Below are 15,785 nucleotides of genomic sequence, written 5' to 3'. Positions count from 1 at the left end.
GAGAAGTTCTCTGTATAGGAAAAGAAGAGGATTCTCTATATCATTTACTAGTTTGAAATGAACATAACTAGTAAGTGTGCAAACTAGAGAAAATGGAACACTTCCTAGTTACCTTATCTAGAGAATCAATCAAAAAATTCCCTATGTAAGTCAATGCAGGGAATCATTAGAGAATTTCACCATATAGGAAAATTTTCTTAGATAGTGAAATTCATTAGTAATTCCCTACATAGTGTAACTAGGAAATGTTCCATTTTCCCTAGTTTGCACACTTCCTAGTTATAGTCTTATAAATGATATAGAGAATCCTCTTTTTCTTTGTAATACAAACTAGGAAATGCCCCATTTTTCATAGTTTGCAAACTTCTTGGTTATGAACTAGTAAACAATATTGAGAATCTTCTATTTCCCTATATAGGGAGAATGCGAAATAAGTGATTTTGTGTAAGTTATATCATTTAAGAAATGAAGCACTCATATGTTTCACATTTTTATATGTAGCAATTTGAACTTTTAAAGTACCTAGAGCAATAAGCAATTGTTACTATAATTACCTTAACTCACATTATCTACACTAAGATTCAACAAAACCATCAAAAAGATTATGGAGTTCTCTTTAATATTTCTATAAATAATAAGAAGGTAAAAAGTCCATTCGTTATTACAATATTCAAAAGAAAAAGCGAAAAACTTCTATTATAAGAAATATAAGACAATCAAAGAGAGCTAAAAGAGCTCTACATAACATCCTTGAAGACTTATTTGAATCAAGCTAAATGTCATATCAAAATCTCTATATCTTTTAAACTAAGTACATCAGATTTTTCCATGAATCTAACTTTTTGACTTTCAATAAGCCAATGCACAATGTCCCTTATCATAATGTTACTGGTTGGTTTCTTGATGTCTGTAGAGTACTGTTTGAAGCTACTCTCCATCTTTTTAAGCTTCACATATGTACTTTTTAAGAAAAAGTACATATCATGAATTGTGTGGACTCCCATGTATTTCAAAAGTATCATCTCCATATTTTCTTCTGAAATGTCATCCACCTGAGGGCATAATAACAAAACAAGTGACAATATATTAACAAATTCAAAGCAAATGATTTAAATAATCAAGCCTAATGTAAAAGGCTATTACATACTCTTTTATACTCACTTGAAATCGTAGTCACCTCTATGTCTGTACCTTGAATATCTTTTAAGTTCTAATTCAAATAAAAAATTGAGATTAAAATCAAGGTATAAAGACTTCAAATCATAGAAAATAAATTCTAAATATAAGAATACCTTGCATCTCTTTCCTTGGGATTTATCACTTCTTTGCACGGTCTTCTGTTCTAAGTGATCTCTCATTTTTTCACTCACCTATGAATGATAAACAACAAGTAGTGTTAATGCCATTGGAAAGAATTATGTAAAGAATACAAGCATACAAAGTACTTGCTTTACTTTTAAAGGGTATTGCATAAACGAAAACTTTTACCTTTCTCTTTCATTCACTTTTTCTAGACATTTCATTCGTAGAATCAATCACATTTGATATTGGATCCTAAAAATATGACAAAATTAAATTAAAACTTGTCTAAAAAGAAGATGATGCTGATCACAATTGAATCAAAGAAAATAGCTTCAATCATAAGCATATCTAAAAGATAAAGGCAATTCATACCTTATCTTCATTTGTAGTGATGTCACCATAAAGCATCTTAGAAAATGTCATCTCATTCATATCAGCATTCGCTTCACCATAAGAATCCTGATATAAAATATTCAAGATAGATGAATTGTGAATAACTGAATGGTTAATAATACTTTTTCAAAATAGAAGAAAACTCATGATTGAAACTTACACACCTGATCAGAGTGATAATACTCAAACCCTTCGAATCTCTTCGCCATGAACTTATTTATCTACACAAAAGAACATATGATTTTATCAAAGAAAACATTTTATATTCTTTATAAAATTAAAAACATATCTTTTATTGGAAATGCTTCAACAACCTCAGATGTTGGACATCCTTGTCCATAAAATTCTCCTCCAATAGAATCTGAATTTCCAATAGATTGCTAATGAATTAAATAATCCAAGTAAGATGTCACATAAATTACACAAAAAAGTATAATTTTTTACTAAAAGTAGAGAACCATTCAAGGTATTAATATAAACATACCTTCTCTGAAATTGGATTACGTGGAGACTCGTCAATACAAGGAGTAGTTGCTTGAGACTCAATATATTTCTAAAAAGTTTCAAATAGACATACAAAATTTTATTAAACTCTTATATATCACTTTGAAATCCAAAGGAATGAGAACTTAGCTCAATTGGTATACGATATTCTTAATTTTTCTTGAAAAAACATATCTTCCAAATGCGTCAACAACCTGAGATGTTGAATATCCTTGTTAATGAAATTTCCCTCTAATAGAAATAGAATCTCTAATAGACTGCTAAAGAGTTAAATAAATCCAAGTAAGAAGTGGCACAAATTATGCAAATAAATACAAAATTTTTCTTCATGCTAGAGAACCATTAAATGTATTGAACATATCTTCTTTGAAATTGAATTATGTGGAGACTTGTCAATACAGGGACTAGTTGCTTCAAGCTCTAGATTTCTCTGAACTTTGCTCATTTCGTCCTTTGAAACACAATAGAATACATTGACTAGATCATATCTATATTACAAATATACAGTTTTATAAACTATCACATAATTGAAAGGCCAACTCACATTATTCACAAGGGTCCTCTTCTTCAAGTATTTCCTACTAGACTGCTTTGAGGAGATCCACCACCTGTATATATCTTTCTCTCTCCAGCTATATTCAACTCCACTAAACTTTAGAGGCACTATCTCATGATGACGCTCATGGATGATGCTTTTAATATGCTATTGTTCTTCCTTTTTATGCCGTAGATCTATAATAGTCTCTATTCCCTCGAACCACCTTCGTACACGATGGTAGTTTTCTAACAATAGAGAATGCTAGTCTCTAAAGCACTTTTCTAGGAGCTCTTTCACATAGAGCTTGTTCTTATCCCTACTATTCATTTTGGGTGGTTTAAACACCTCATCATATGTAGGTGTAAAACTTGCCCTTGAGATCGGAGGAATAGAAACTTGAGATTTATCTTGCAAAGAGAGATGCTCCTTGTTCTCTTTGAAGGACACATCCTTTGATGCATCTCCCATAGGCATTTTCCCTATATAAAAAACATACATGCCATATATTTAGCCCCCTCTCTCATATCTAAATGCAAAAACATACATGCCATAAATTCAGCCCCCCCTCTTACATCAAAATGCAAAAACATAAATGCCAGAAATTCAGCCACCTTCTTTCTCTAAGTGCATAACATATGTGCCATAAAGTCAGCCACATGCATTGTCCAAATGGAAAACACACATGCCATAAATTAAACCCCCTTCTCCCATAAATTCAGCACCCTCCCTTACATCCAAATGCATAAACATACATGCCATAAATTCAGCCTCTTGCTCCCATAAATTCAGCCCCCTCCCTTGCATCCAAAGGCAAAAACAAACATGATATAAATTTAGCCACCTAGATTCTCCAAGTGCATAACATACATGCTTACAAATCAGCCCCTTCTTTCTCTAAATGCAATGAGTACAGCCCATAAATTCATAAAACAGTTCTCTTCACCCAAAAATTCAGCCTTCTCCCTTAAATCCAAATGCATAAATTCAGCCCCCTCCCTTACATCCAAAAGCATAAACATACATGCCATAAATTCAGCCCCCTTCTCCCATATATTCAGCCCCCTTCTCCCATATATTCAACCCCCTCCCTTACATCCAAAGGCAAAAACATACATGCTATAAATTCAGCCACCTTTTTTCTCCAAATGCATAACATATATGCTTACAAAATCAGCATAACATACATGTTGAACAACCCCTTCTTTCTCAAAATGCATAACATAAATCCAACAAAAAATGACATACCTTTAATTGAACTAACCATGGAATCCATGAGTCCAAGGAAACTTGCATCTTCACTCATCAATTTTTTTAGTAGCACTACCATGTCCATGTTGTTGCTAGCCATCTTAATCATGCACAACATAAGTATAAAAGAGTATAGTTATTGTTAGTATCAAATAAAAACACACAAAATAGAAATAGATGTAAAAGGAAATCAAATACAAATACGTACCAAATCCGATTTCGAACAACCTATCAGTATCTTCTTGAATATGTAGAAAGACCCATGTGAAAAATCTCCTTCGATGATAGTTTGCATATGAAATCTCATTGTCCTTATTGTTTGTTTTCATGCTAGCATATGTTGAGACCATACGCTCATATATGTAGCACCAAAACCCATTGTGGCTGCCATGTCGCAAAATATCATCAAGAAATTCTCTAAAACCTGCAACATGCTCTAATGTAGCTGAGTTTCTTCCAATCCACTCTTCTGATCTTACTCTCCAAGAAGCAAGCAATACCCTCAGAGTGTTTATGTCTTCTTGAGACCAGCCATTACTTCTAGTATAATTATAAAAGGCATGAGCAATATCTATGATCAAGAGACGTCTTTGGGGACCTTGTATCAGAGCTCGACAAGCCTTACAAACAAATTTGTAAATTTTCTCACGTTCTTTCCAACCCTCCAAAAGTGCTTCTAATTTAAGTGAAGATGGCCATGCTGTATAAGCTTGTTTGCAATACCCCTTCTCACATACCAATGGCAACTCAAACTCTGATTCTGGATCCCAAAACTCTTTAACACTTTTACATTTATTGCCATCCCAAAACTCATCAATTCTAATATTTTCATTAGAATTGTTCGATACCAACCATTTGTCTTTATTTCGCCACATTTTCAATAATTTGTGGCATAAAGGTCTACTTTTAGTAAGTAGTTTCAATTGTTCACCAATGGAAATGTAGTCAAAACATAACATTTCCTTTCTAGGCACTTCACATTTTTCACACTTCTCACAACATGTTAAACAATCGCGCTTTAATTTTCTCTTTCCAGTGACATTTCTATTGCATTGGTATTCAATAGTGTTACCACTATAAGCGTCCTCTTTGCTTGGTAAATAGAGTATTGGAGCATGTATGGAATCCTCTTTTCCTTGACATATTCTATATCTCTTTGATTCAACCATCCATTCTAAGCCTTGTCAACATAGTAGTTAATTGCTCCCAACATGTGGGAACAATTATTCCATTTAGACTTCCATCCATGTTTCTAGAAGTTGGACCAATAGTTTACTCAGACTCGATCTTTTTGCACCTTCATGTGTTGTAGACCTAGGACCAACCATATCTCCAAATAGAATTTTAAGCATACTATCTTGAAACTCCACTGAAGCTTGATGTCCATCCCAAAGAGCTTGCAACTCAATCAATCTTTGTATGATTTTATCACTGAGAGATAAATGGCTATCCTCTCCTAAAGCATCCATGTTATCCTCTTCATCATCCAACCTATCCTGTTCATGCATATCAGTAAATTCATCATTCCCTTCCATCTGATGCATAGGCTCATTGTTCTTCTCTTCTTCAGGTCCAAAAAAGCTAACATGTGGAGCATGCAAACCAAGATTTTTTGCAATAGTTTCAAATGGCTCATCAATTTGCATATGCCTTGCATAAGTTGATGGAGCGACCAAGCGGCCACTGTGGTAATAAGTTTCACATATACACCATACCCGCCTCCATCGATTAGATGATTCAATGACTTCTTCATTCACTACAGTATCATTGTCAATAGAGTTCTCCTCATTCACATTCCTCAAAATTGATGCGTGTAAGTTTCCAATGGAGTCTTGTTGCAAATGCACATAATACATCCTCCGGCTCACATCTTGATAGCCAAGAGGTGAATGCCTACACCTATAATTGCATCTACATCTCCGCAGGCTATCATATGTTGCCATCTAGAATAAGGCACATGAAATCATAAATAAAACGCCCTAGAGAAGAAACACTTACATAAGCTCAACAAAGTCCATCACAAGCATAGAGACATAGCATTTATAAACATGTATAAACACATTTAAAATAAAAACACATAGAAGCATAAATAAAAGCATAAAGATTTTATACATGAGCTTTATATTATACATTTAAAAATAAAAGCATTGTAACAATCATAGAATTAAACATGAGCTTTATATTTATATTCATTTTAAAACTAAATTTGTTCCAATCTACTCTTCTGATCTTAGCATACATGCCTATTTTAAAATTATTTTAAAATTAAGGAAAAGTAAAGGCACGCATGTAATTGCAAAGGTTTACTTTAGCATGATAGGCATAGAAGCATAGGCATGCCTACACATAAGCATAATTTCCAGACAAGCATAGGCATATAAGCATTCACATTGGCATATAGACATATAGAAGCATCGACACAGGCATACATGAACATAGATGCATAGACATATATAAACTTAAATCATAGGCATTAAGCATAAAGAAGGCATCCATAAACATTTAAAGAGTAGATCCATAAAGCATAAAGCATAAAATAGGCATACATAAACATAGATGCATAGACATAGACATTCACATAAAGCATTCATTAAATAGGCATAGAAGCATAGACTAAAGAAGCATAGGCAAAGAGGCATTCACATAAATCATATACTAGCATTCACATAAAGCATGTAGAGACATAAGCAAGCGTAGACTACACATATAGAAACATACGCAAGCATAGGCAAGTGTAGAAGTATAGGCATAGGCATGCATAGAAGCATAAGGTGTAAACATCAAGCATAAAATAAGGCACGCAATGGCATTTATTAAATAGACTAAAGAAGCATAGGCAAATAGGCATTCACATAAAGCATAAAGCAAAAGAAGCATAGGCAAATAGGCATTCACATAAAGCATATAGACATATAGAAGCATAGGCAAATAGGCATAAAGCATAAAGTAGGCATTCACATAAGCGTATAGACATATAGAAGCATAGACATAGGCATACATAAACTTAAAGAATAGGCATAAAGAAAATATGCATAGGCAAATTGGCATAGGCATAGGCAAATAGGCAAATAGGCATAGGCATTCACATAGGCATATAGAAGGATAGACATTCATTAAATAAGAATAAAGCATATACTAGCATTCACATAAAGCATAGAAGCATAAGGCATAAACATCAAGCATAAAATAAGGCACGCAATGGCATTCATTAAATAGAAACATAAAGATATAGAAGCCTATAGAAATATAGAAACATAAAGCAAAGATATAGAAGCATATAGAATTATATAAATATAGAAGAATAAAAATGTACAAGCATATTATGGAAATATAGAAGCATACACATAGGCAAAACATGCGTAGGCATATACAAATTTATGGCAACATCTTTGATAGGATTTGTGGCATGGGAGGCATATATATTAAGAGATAGGATTACTTTAGGATAGAAAATGGGGGTTAATGCTGGAACATTCCTTGGTAAATGGATCGAATTAGTACTAACCTGGAAATTGCTGCCCAAGGTGTGTCGCCATCGGCCTATTGGGAGTTGACCTGAGAATGTACCCTAATGCCTCGATCCTCCTAGTGAATTTATGTCGCAATCGATCCTCATGGGAGCTACAGCTACTCACAGAGTCAAGGGCAACGGGTTGGATCTCCTCCTTATGTTACTACGTATACGAATGTATGCCCCGGCCGCGAGCTGCTTCGAATGGTGCGTAGTAGCTAGTACACATGTACAGATATATCACCCTTTTATTGCAGCCTACAACTGCAGGGCAAATGGATCAGAACTGCTTGGGCGTGGTGTACTAGTTGGGCACAGTGTACTAGCTAGTGTAGCAGCTGCTGGCCAAAAAATCAGAGCTGCTGGGGCACCCTGATCGAAGCAGATATAGTACGTATACTAGCCTTAGTGGATGAAAAACGACTGAGTAGGGACCGACGTACGCCGAATGCAAATCTAGATATATACTTGTTACGTTCAAAGCCTCCAATCGAGTGTGTATCTCAAGCAGACATTAGCAAATATATGTGTAGGAGGTGCACAGATGCGAGGAGAGGCAATAGCGTAATAGGCTGAGCATATGCAGGAGGGCGTTCACAGATTCGAGGAGAGAATGAAGGAGGACATAGGTGCAGTACAGATCTTTGAAGTTTGAGACTACAGATTCAGTACTGCTTTGATTGAGGACCTTGCAGTGATCACTCCGAAACTGCAGGTTCACTCCTTTGATCGAGGACCTTGTAGTTGATGCAGGAGATGAGGTGGCTCAGGAAGGTATAGGGAATGAAGAGGTAAGGGATATGGGAACCTCGAGTCGTGAGCAGGTAGGGGTTAGCTATTAGGGTTGTGAGTGGTGAGCAGAGGATATCATGTACCACAAGACTGCCGTTGTAGAATGAGCCGTTTGGGAGTCAGAGATAGGTTTGGGGGAAATCTCTTTTCCCCTATTTTGCCACTTCCCTCTTTCCTCTTCCCTCTCAAGTTTTTGGGCCCTCTCCCCTCTCAAAATTTTGGGCCTTGCACCTTCCATGCTCCATGCTTGCACCTTCCATGCTTCTTAACTTCTATTCTTGTCTAAGTCGAATGGCCTATGTTAAATATGATTTTGACAACATGACACTTGAGTCACTCAAAGATATCCCCATAGTGAGGATCTTATTGAATGTGTGCTCGAATGCAAGCTTGCCAAAGTCTTTGGGAGCTTTACTAGAATCACTATTTTGTCTACCAATATATCACTTAGCCAAGCCAAATTTTCCCTCCATAGGCACTTATGTCTTTCGAAATCAGAGGTATGAAGTGGCATTTTGCCCTTTAGAGACATTTTTGTCCTTTGAAATCTGAGGTATGAAATGGTTTTCAAGGACTATCAATACTTTGCCATGCATCATCATCCACAGAATTGCGCTTACAATTACTAAAACAATGAGGTGGCTAACCAAGCACCACTTTCAGTTCATATGAAACATAAAGATGTGAAAAAGTATAATTTAAGCTTTACAAATGAGAGATGCAAAAGATATACATCCTTCAGTGTGCTCTTAAGTTACAAGAAAAAGCATTTACATAAAGCATAGATAGGCATACATAGACTATGAACAAAATACAAAAATGTATAATGTGTACTATGAACAAAATACAAAAATGTAAGGGAAAACAATGGGAGATTAGCAAACTTTATTTCAATTAGATGAATGCCTCTTGGATGGACAATATAGCAAGCAACCTAGAGGTCTATTCTGTCATATTTATTTACAAATGTACATGGAATTTTAGGGTATCAAAAAATCGATGGAGTGAAGATGCATTGATCGTTGACATCACAACATAAAAGTTTGCGTACCTGATTGAAATTTTGTGTACTAGAGGATATCAACATGAAATTTTATCATTTGGATTAACATGAGATAATTAATTTTTACACCAAAACATTTCATTTTACATCACACACATTGTTCATTTCATGGCTCAAGGAATTATTTACCCATTATTGGCAAAACTTTGCTTTGAAAACCTTAGACAATTGAGACTTTCATCTAAATATCATTTGCACATTGTGCGTTTACTTTTAATTGACAATTTTATTTGAAACATCAATTTGAAATTACAAATTTGAGCTCAAAATAAGAGGAGATGGAAATAAGAGGCACCCCAAACAAGGGCAAAGTAGCATGACTAAAGGGTGCTAGTTCAACAAGTACTAAAGAACTTCTGACATCCATTAAGTGCAAAGAGAACTAAAACAACCTACAAGATCCATATGTGCCCTTGAGCTTACTTGTGTGCCCATGTCAGTGTATGGTAAAGCCTAGTCATGTAGCATGTGAAGGGGAGAGACTAGCTTTCTTCCCCTCTCCTAAACAACTAACCTAGCTGATTGGAAGACCTTAGAGTCTAAAGAAGAGTCAAAGCAGCCACAGAGAATGAAGTTGTACTGGGTGATCCAAGGTTGGATCAAGTTTAGGGAGATGGCGGGATGTTTGCAAGTGCATGTGGTGACTATTTGGTAGAGGCTTTGAGCTTGAATATACAATAATTCGGAAAATGGTGTTTGTTGGGGTGAAATGGGTGGGCGGGGGGTGCATCTTTAGCCAACTTTTTACATAGATCTTCTAACATGGCATTGCATCTTCATATGCTACATCTATGCTAAGTAGGACAATCATTCATCATCATTGCAGAAACTACAAGAGTGTTTTAGAATGTGTCACATCAACAACATACATATTCTTGGGTTTTATTTATTGCCTCTATATTCTCATTCTTAAAAATTATCCACTTGCTATACTTACCTTCATTATCCACTTGCTATACTTACCTTCATGTCACCGATCCATACACCCAGCCTTGCCATGCGTAGATGTGCGTAGACCCACCAAAATGTGGGATCATTTGATAAGTTCATGTATTATAGCTTCCTTGCATGCATCCACCATAGTGGGATCATTTGATAAGTCCATGCATAACTTAGCTTCATGTCGCCGATCCATACACTCAAATTTCCCTTGCATAGACCCACCAAAATGTGGGATCATTTGATAAGTTCATGTATCCCATCTTCCTTGCATGCGTCCACCGTAGTGGGATCTTTTGATAAGTTCATGTAGAACTTACCTTCATGTCACTGATCCATACACCTAGATTTCCTTGCACAGACCCACCATGGGAATCATTTGCTAACTTGCATGTATTTTGTCCTTGCATGCAGTGGAATCCACTATAGTGGAATCATTCCATGCATCCACCATAGTGGAATCATTTGGTGAGTTGCATGCATTCCTTGCATGCATACACCCATCTTGATGGGGGATCATTCGATAAGGTCATTTGGAATGACTTGATAAGATCATTGACTTCCCAAAGTGGGATTATTCAAAAAGTTCATTTGATGAGTTCTATTCAATATGTTTCATTTGATAAGATCAATTAAGCTCCTTGCCTCATGGAAGCATATGGAGTCACCTTGGCTTATGGAATCATGTGTCACTTGCATTTATTTGTTGGCTTATTATCATGTTCATAATGGTTGATCGGATTAATATGTGTGCTCATATGCTTCATAGGCCACCATAAACTAAAGTAAAGTTCTCCTTCAAGGAGTACAAATTGCAATTGAAAAACCACTACACAATGCATACATGTAAAGTTTCCCCTCAATTGCACAAGTGCATATATAATAATGATCCCCTTTGCATTCCTAAAACATGACATCTCAAAGTGTAATTACAAGTTTCGATGTAGTGCCACAACATTCCAAGCAAGAGCATCAGGTTGTGTGCTTGCCCAAGCTGATGTAGCCTTTGCATTCCCAAAACATGACAAGGTATCTCAAAGTGGCATTAGAAGTTTCGATGTAGTGCCACAACATACCAAGCAAGAGCAACTAGTTGTGCGCTTGCCCAAGTTGATGCAGCCTTGCAAGAATGAGCAATAGGTTCAACTAATCGCTAGCATACATCCTTATCATCTGGTCGGTCAAAGCAATCTTCATCTTATGGCACATCCCCAACTGTTGTTGGTAGAATATTGTGCAAAATGCAACATGCCACTATACTCGTTACTCCAGCTTGGGCTTTGGGTCTAGGAACTTCTTATTGAGGTATTGCCACTGGCCTCTCAATCGGCCGAATGCATGCTCCACAACAATTTAGGTGGAGGATAGATAGAAGTTGAACTTGCATTTCATGTCTATGCTAGGAGTATCATATATACTAATGAACCACATTGTAAGTGCATATACACCATCTCCAAGGATGTACTCTCGAATGCAAAAAGCGCCATCAACAAAATCAAAACTTTGGAGGGATATGGAAACTACTCAAGACCTATGCAAATTTTATTACCAATAAAATGATTGGGGGATGATTGGATACCGATATCATTGTTGAAGATTGCAATATATTTTTTGTTCACATAATAGGATGCACATGTAAGTTTTGGATATTCTACCTTCCTAGCCACATATTTGGTGTTTGGTGGACATTGGAACTTTTCAAGTACATGCAAAATTAGTGCATCATTTTATTTACTACCCGCTCATGGAGAGGGCTTGAGTCAAGGTGGAAGCAACATCATTTTCTTTGAGGTTACACTTGAGGTGATGGAGATCAAGGGAGGAGGCAAAAGGATGATGTAAAGGAAATGGAGATAGTGGGCATGGTGAAGGAAAAGGGAGAGGGCATGTTGGCGATACTAGAGCTTCTACTATGCTTCTTAATTCTCTCCTAGAAGCTAGAGATATATTCTTCACGTCTCTTGTGATGCAAAAATTTGGAAGTACCTTGCAAGCTTCAAAACAACACTATGGCAATTCGAGATCCTTTAAAGTACCTTGCAGATTTGAGTACATCACCTAATTTTCTCTAGGAAACCACATATACATTCTTCACATCTCTTTTAATGCAAAAATCTGGAAGTACCTTGCAAGCATAAAACAACACCTATGATTTGAGACCTTCAAAGTACCTTGCAGATTTCAATACAAAACCACCTTCAAGATCTATTGTATATGAAGGTAAATTGGCAGTGCAAGGAAAACAAATACCAAGGATATCGATAACATTTGCTTAAACCACCAAATGAGCTCATGGTACCTTTCTCTCTTTTCATGGGGCACTCGAAGTTGTGAGATCCATGGTACCTTTCTTCTTATGTGGGTGCCCTTCAAGAGCCAATGAGATCCAAAATGGTGAGGATAGAAACTCGCAACCAAATCAATAGCCTAGATAATGTTTTATGCTTTATTGCTTATATCCACTATCCTTTGGTTTGGATATGAATAGTGACATTTTTGCCACACTTCTCCTCACTGCTACACACCCATCCCAGGTAAGGGCAGTGATGAACTGCTTGGTCTCTCAAGGGACCTTGGTGTTGAAGACTTTATCAATCCCTCATCGATTGAGATTCGCCTACTACCGGCAACCCAAGCTTGTTTGAGAAGACAAAATATTGAGTGCTACATCTTGAGTTACCTTTGAACCTCCCTTCGTTGCTCCAATTAGCTTACCTAAGGATGCAGTGAGTTCCTATATCTACTACACATAGCTTTGAAATATTGGAAAAATGTCCCTTACAATCTCCACATTTGTGCATGAGCCATAGCTTAAATTGTGCTGGAGGATGAATGGAATAAAACTAAACAATTCAACTTTTTCAACATCTCTTTTCCTAGGACATGGGTGTGGTTGAGCCATTTTTCTTGAAAGAAGTGCATGATCATTGTTTCATTACTTGTGGCTTCTCCACCATCCAATACAAAGTTGATGTCCCTAGTACTTTCTATTGAGCTCAAGGCCATGGATCAGTGACAATGTATATTCCCTTCAATTCAGCTTCTACATACTCTAAATAGGATTCATGCATCTTCAACGTTTATCATGAATTTGCATTCTAGCCTTTAGTACATTTAGAAAATGTGCTAATGACCGATAGCAAAAATGGTGAAAAGGGAAATGGGATTTCAAGTCGAAGACACTATTCGATTTAGATGTGAGTCGGGGGAAGTCTAGGAATGGATGTTTACAAATAGAGAGAATGGTGGATGAGGTGAATGCATCTATCAAGAGCTCGAGAGCATATAATTTTTTATGCCAAGAAACACAAAGAATATCACTCTAAGAACCCAGGACAATGTTGCCTTGGCTCTCGGTAATAGACTCATTTTACGATGGTAGTTTGGATGCGCAGCACATAGATGGCTTAGTGGATGATGGAAATTTGCATGCCCCATGGAGGGACAAGGAGAAGTCTATCCGTTGCTCTCCATGTGGCACCTTTTATTTTAAGAATATACAGATAGAGATGCTAAACATATTCCTATTTTTTAATGCTCATTTTTAATTAAAAAATTTAAACAATTTCTTACATGAAGAATACAATGTTCTTTCTTATTTTCTAGATAAACAGCTCATTTCATATAGATAATCAAATTTAATACATAGGAAAATATAAATTCTTGCTAATTTTCAAGATAAAGAACTCATTTCCTATATAGGAATTGTAGAAAGTACATTTTCCTTATAGGAACTCACATTCCCTAGATAGCAATATACATGGGGTATATAGGAAATGCAATTCTCTACACAACAAACTTGAAATCCACTTCATTATCTATATAGGAACTCACATTTCTTGGATAGCAATATACGTGGGCTATATAGGAAACACAATTCCCTATATAGCAAACTTGAAATTCACCTCATTCTCCATATAGGAACACAAATTTCCTAGACGGGACTATATAGGTTATCAAATTCCCTATATAAGAAAGGAAAAATCAACTTCATTCTCTATATAAGAACTCGCATTTCCTAGATAACTATATGGGAAATAAAATTCTCTATATAAAGAGGATAAAATGAGTAATTCTATCTAGTGAAAATCCATTAATTTCCTAGTTTGTTAAGAGTCCACTATATAGAGATTGGTCAAAAGTTCCTTGTGTGGGTTTGGCACTATGTATGAGGGCGTTCTGCAATATGGAACCAGAGTGGCAGTGAAGCACTTAGAGAGCTTGTGGCAAGGCATAAAGGAATTCCAAGCAGAAGTGGTGATCATGGGAGGTGGTTGATTTGATTGGGTTTTGTGCTCAAGGCTCACGGAGGCTTCTAGTGTACAAATACATGGCAAATGGCTCCCTTATTGAGTGGCTCTACACATCGGAAAATGCAATGAATTGGCAGTGCAGATTCAAAATAGCCCTCGGAGCAGCACGAAGTTTTGCCTACTTACATGTAATGATACTGTCATCCATATGGATATAAAGCCTCAAAAAATTCTCTTAGATGAAGATTTTGTGGCCAAAGTTTTCGACTTTGGGCTTTGTAGGCTCATGAGAAGAGAGGAAACCCATGTGGTGACCACCATCAGAGGCACACCAAGTTACCTGACCCCAAAGTGGCTGATGCAAGGAGGTGTAATATTTGAGAAATGCAATGTTTTTAGCTATGGGAAGCAGCTGTTGGAAATACTCGCAGGCAGTAGGAACATGGGGGCCTCATTCACATAGACAGAGTAGCTCTACTTTCCATCTTGGCTCTATCATCAAATGGCACAAGAGGGCCAAGTGGCTAGTTTAAGGAACATAGCATGGGTAGAGACTGAAGAGGAGATGGGGCAAGCCAGATTGGTGATGAAGACAACTTTCTTGTGTGTTCTTGAGAATCCAAAACACAGGCCCTCAATGGAAACAGTGATCCACATGCTAGAGGGCCGAGTGCCCCAATTCACTTGTCCAATTTGTTTCAAGGCCTCTAGTTTGCTCTCAGAGTACCTACTCCCCATTTGGCCCAAACCCAAATTGAGGAAGCTCTCACCCCCATCATTACTCTCTCTTCATTAAAAGTAGCCTTACAAGCTAGAGCTGGAGTGATGTCTCTTCACCCGTCTGCAAGGTGACTTGCTACCCAAGGAGTAACAAGGGATCTCTAAATCCGGGAATATGCAAATGCATTCACTTCTTCTCCATCATGCATAGCAGATACCTTTTTTCATGCACTACATGATGTTGTGGTTTTATCTATGCTTCCCATTTTTTAGGTCAAAACTTCAATCATAGCCTCATAACTCTTTAACATGTCTCGTTGTGCGAGGTTGACCCACATCACATGAATGGATTACAAAGGTTAAGAACCCCTTAAAATGGCACATGATGCATTAGTCAAAATTTAATTGTTTTTTTTGGTACCAACTTTTGTTGAGGCTATAACCTAAGGGTGCATTGCTTTTCTCAAGCAAATCAATATAAATACTTTCTTTTCCACAAAAGAAAAACCCGTCAAGACATGT

General features: G+C 36.6%; 1 pseudogene; it reads left to right on the top strand.

The window, feature by feature from the left end:
• Positions 1–15,395, top strand: part of LOC147904711 (G-type lectin S-receptor-like serine/threonine-protein kinase SD2-5) — a 67,455-nt pseudogene extending 52,060 nt beyond the window's left edge.
• Positions 15,396–15,785: the final 390 nt, after the last annotated feature.

The sequence above is a fragment of the Dipteris shenzhenensis genome, chromosome 2 (genome assembly GCF_047967505.1).
Source record: "Dipteris shenzhenensis isolate YYH24624 ecotype China chromosome 2, Dip_SZ_1.0, whole genome shotgun sequence".
NCBI lineage: Eukaryota > Viridiplantae > Streptophyta > Polypodiopsida > Gleicheniales > Dipteridaceae > Dipteris > Dipteris shenzhenensis.
The sequence above is the reverse complement of the archived record's forward strand: the minus strand, read 5'-3'. Positions and strand labels throughout refer to the sequence as shown.